Here is a 4,606-nt window from a genome sequence, read left to right as displayed (position 1 = left end):
GCTCTTAAGGTCTACTGTGTCCAGATAGCTCCTCTGAGCTGGGCACAAAATGGAGGGTGCCCTTTTCTTAGCAGACCTTCCTTTTCTCTGCTTGATCTAGGACACCTTACCCCAATCCCTCTACCTGAGGATGGCAGAGTAGTCCTTAGCAAACTTCTTTCAAGAAAAGAACCCACCCAACAAATACCTGGGATTCCTAGAATACCTCTCCATACAAATGAGCCATTCACACCACTTAAAACTCTAGCTAGTGATTTACATTCACCATAAAAACTCCTTCCCACTCTCCAAAGTTTATATACAGCCTTTGTTCACCTCGAATAAACTACATGTGCACAAGCTGTTTCACTGAAAATCATCTCTGAGAGCTGTTTCATTGAGCACCATGGAAAGGAGCTGTAACACTAAAATCCTCAGAGAAGGCTTTCCTTGGAGAGCACACAGACATTAAGAACAATAACAACAAAATAAATTTAAAAAGAAATGACAAGTTTAAAGAAAACTCAAACAAGAAAAGCAGTCTGTGCTTTTTCTTGTTTTGTTCTTTAATCCTATTCTGACTTGTTGGTTTTTTGTTTTATCTTATTTTATTTTATTATTATTCCTTAGGTGTCTATTGTTTTCTAATGAGAAATAGGAAAGGTGTACATCTAGATGGGATGGGAAGAGGGGAGGAACTAGAAAAAGGTGGGGGGGGTCAGAGAAATCACAATTAAAATACTTTTTATGAAGAAAATCCATTTCAATTAAAGAAAAAATGGTTATTAGTCTCACAGAGAGAAATAGAAATGGGCAATAATGTTATTTATAGTTTTTACTTCAATAATATATATGTATATTAACTACAGAGTAAATTCGTATGAAAATGCAAACAAAAAATACCTCATAAAACTTATGGGACACAATGAAAGCATTTCTAAGAGGAAAAATCATAGCTCTGAGTGCCTCTGAAAGAGTAGTAAACTCAGTGCTCCAAGGTATGCTAATCATAAAACAGATAGTGACATTCCTCCACCCACCCACTTCCTGAGTTCAAGGAGTATTCATTCAAAGAAAGTCACCCTGGCCATTACCGGAAGCTGCAATGCAAATGTGCTATTGTTAGGGGCTCTTAGAAACTGTCTTGAGAGTTAACAATTACCAGGTATTCCTTGTGACACCTGTGACTTTGTACTTCCTTGTGACTCTTATCTGGTATTTTTTGGTATTTTCCAACAACGCCCTTCCCACCTCCTTGAGTTGTGGTTTTTCTCCTTTAAATACCCCCTTACTCAGCTACTCGGGGCGCCACAGTCCTCTACCCCTGCGTGGTGTATGACCGTGGGCCCGAGAGCGCTCTTGAATAAAAATCCTCTTGCAATTTGCAACAAGACCGTTTTCTCGTTGGTGATTTTGGGGTGTCGCCTCTCCTGAGTCAGAACGTGGGGGAGTCCTCACGTTGTGGGTCTTTCACCTCCAAATAGAAACGAGAGAGATCACACACTAGCAGCTTGACAACACACCTAAAAGCGCTAGAACTAAAGGAAGCAAATTCACCCTCCAAGAGGAGTAGACCACAGGAAATAATCAAACTCAGGGGTGAAATCAACCAAGTGGAAACAAGAAGAACTATTCAAAGAATCAACCAAACCAGGAGCAGGTTCTTTGAGAAAATCAACAAGATAGATAAACCCTTAGCCAGACTCACTAGAGGGCACAGGGACAGCATCCTAATTAACAAAATCAGAAATGAAAAGGGAGACATAACAACAGATCCTGAGAAATCCAAAACACCATCAGATCCTACTACAAAAGGCTATACTCAGCAAAACTGGAGAACCTGGATGAAATGGACAAATTTCTAGACAGATACCAGGTACCAAAGTTAACTCAAGATCAGGTTAATGATCTAAACAGTCCTATATCCCCTAAAGAAATAGAAGCAGTCATTAATAGTCCCCCAAACCAAAAAAAGCCCAGGACCAGAGGGGTTTAGTGCAGAGTTCCATCAGACCTTCAAAGAAGATCTAATTCCAATTCTTCTCAAACTATTCCACAAAATAGAAGTAGAAGGTCCTCTACCCAATTCATTCTATGAAGCCACAATTACTCTGATACCTAAACCACAGAAAGACCCAACAAAGAGAACTTCAGACCAAATTCCCTTAAGAATATCGATACAAAAATCCTCAATAAAATTCTCGCTAACCGAATCCAAGAACATATCAAAACAATCAAACATCCTGACCAAGTAGGTTTCATTCCAGATATGCAGTGATGGTTTAATATATGGAAATCCATCAATGTAATCCACTATATAAACAAACTCAAAGACAAAAACCACATGATCATCTCATTAGATACTGAGAAAGCATTTGACAAAATCCAACACCCATTCATGATAAAAGTCTTGGAAAGATCAGAAATTCAAGGCCCATTCCTAAACATAAAGGCAATCTACAGCAAACCACTAGCCAACATCAAAGTAAATGGTAAGAAGCTGGAAGCAATCCCACTAAAATCAGGGACTAAACAAGGCTGCCCACTTTCTCCCTACCTATTCAATATAGTACTTGAAGTCCTAGCCAGAGCAATTCGACAACAAAAGGAGGTCAAGAGCATATAAATTGGAAAGGAAGAAGTCAAAATATCACTATTTGCAGATGATATGATAGTATATATAATTGACCTTAAATTTTCCACCAGAGAACTCCTATCCCTGATAAACAGTGCAGTAGCTGGATATAAAATTAACTCAAACAAATCAGTGGCCTTTCTCTACACAAAGGATAAACAGGCTGAGAAAGAAATTAGGGAAACAACACCCTTCACAATAGTCACAAATAATATAAAATACCTTGGCATGACTCTAACTAAGGAAGTGAAAGATCTATATGATAAGAATTTCAAGTCTCTGAAGAAAGAAATCAAAGAAGATCTCAGAAGATGGAAAGATCTCCCATGCTCATGGATTGGCAGGATTATTGTAAAAATGGCTATCTTTCCAAAAGCAATCTACAGATTCAATGCAATCCCCATCAAAATTCCAACTCAATTCTTCAACGAATTAGAAAGGGCAATCGACAGATTCATCTGGAATAACAAAAAACCTAGGATAGCAAAAACTCTTCTCAAGGATAAAGAACCCCTGGTGGAATCACCATGCCTGACCTAAAGCTGTACTACAGAGCAATTGTGATAAAAACTGCATGGTTCTGGTATAGCAACAGACAAGTAGACCAATGGAACAGAATTGAAGACCCAGAGATGAACCCACACACCTATGGTCACTTGATCTTTGACAAGGGAGCTAAAACCATCCAGTGGAAAAAGGACAGCATTTTCAACAAATGGTACGGGCACAACTGGCAGTTATGATGTAGAAGAATGAGAATTGATCCATTTCTATCTCCTTGTACTAAGGTCAAATCTAAGTAGATCAAGGAATTCCACATAAAACCAGAGACACTGAAACTTATAGAGGAGAAATTGGGGAAAAGCCTCGAAGATATGTGCACAGGGGAAAAATTCCTGAATAGAACAGCAATGGCTTGTGCTGTAAGATCGAGAATCAACAAATGGAACTTCATAAATTGCAAAGCTGCTGTAAGGCAAAAGACACCGTCAATAAGACAAAAAGGCCACCAACAGTTTGGAAAAGGATCTTTACCAATCCTAAATCAGATAGGGGACTAATATTCAATGTTTATAAAGAACTTAAGAAGGTGGACTTCAGAAAATCAAATAACCCCATTAAAAATGGGGCACAGAGCTAAAAAAAAGAATTCTCAACTGAGGAATAGCGAATGGCTGAGAAGCACCTGAAAAAATGTTCAGCATCCTTAATCATCAGGGAAGTGCAAATCAAAACAACCCTGAGATTCCACCTCATACCAGTCAGAATGGCTAAGATCAAAAATTCAGGTGACAGCAGACGCTGGCGAGGATGTGGAAAAAGAGGAACATTCCTCCATTGTTGGTGGGATTGCAAGCTTGTACAACCACTCTGGAAATCAGTCTGGCGGTTCCTCAGAAAATTGGACATAGTACTACCAGAGGATCCCGCAATACCTCTCCTGGGCATATATGCAGAAGATGTTCCATCTGGTAAGAAGGACACATGCTCCACTATGTTCATAGCAGCCTTATTTATAATAGCCAGAAGCTGGAAAGAACCCAGATGTCCCTCAACAGAGGAATGGATACAGAAAATGTGGTACATTTACACAATGGAGTACTACTCAGCTATTAAAAAGAATGAATTTATGAAATTCCTAGCCAAATGGATGGACCTGGAGAGCATCATCCTGAGTGAGATAACCCAATCACAAAGGAACTCACACAATATGTACTCACTGATAAGTGGATATTAGCCCAGAAACTTAGAATACCCAAGATATAAGATACAATTTGCAAAACACAAGAAACTCAAGAAGAATGAAGACCAAAATGTAGACACTTTGCCCCTTCTTAGAATTGGGAACGAAACACCCATGGAAGGAGTTACAGAGACAAAGTTTGGAGCTGAGATGAAAGGATGGACCATCTAGAGACTGCCACACTTAAAGATCCATCCCATAATCAGCTTCCAGACGCTGACACCAGTGCTAGAGAAAGTACCCAAGGA

Source organism: Mus musculus, chromosome 12 (assembly GCF_000001635.26).
Source record: "Mus musculus strain C57BL/6J chromosome 12, GRCm38.p6 C57BL/6J".
NCBI classification, from domain to species: Eukaryota; Metazoa; Chordata; class Mammalia; order Rodentia; family Muridae; genus Mus; species Mus musculus.
The sequence above is the reverse complement of the archived record's forward strand: the minus strand, read 5'-3'. Positions refer to the sequence as shown.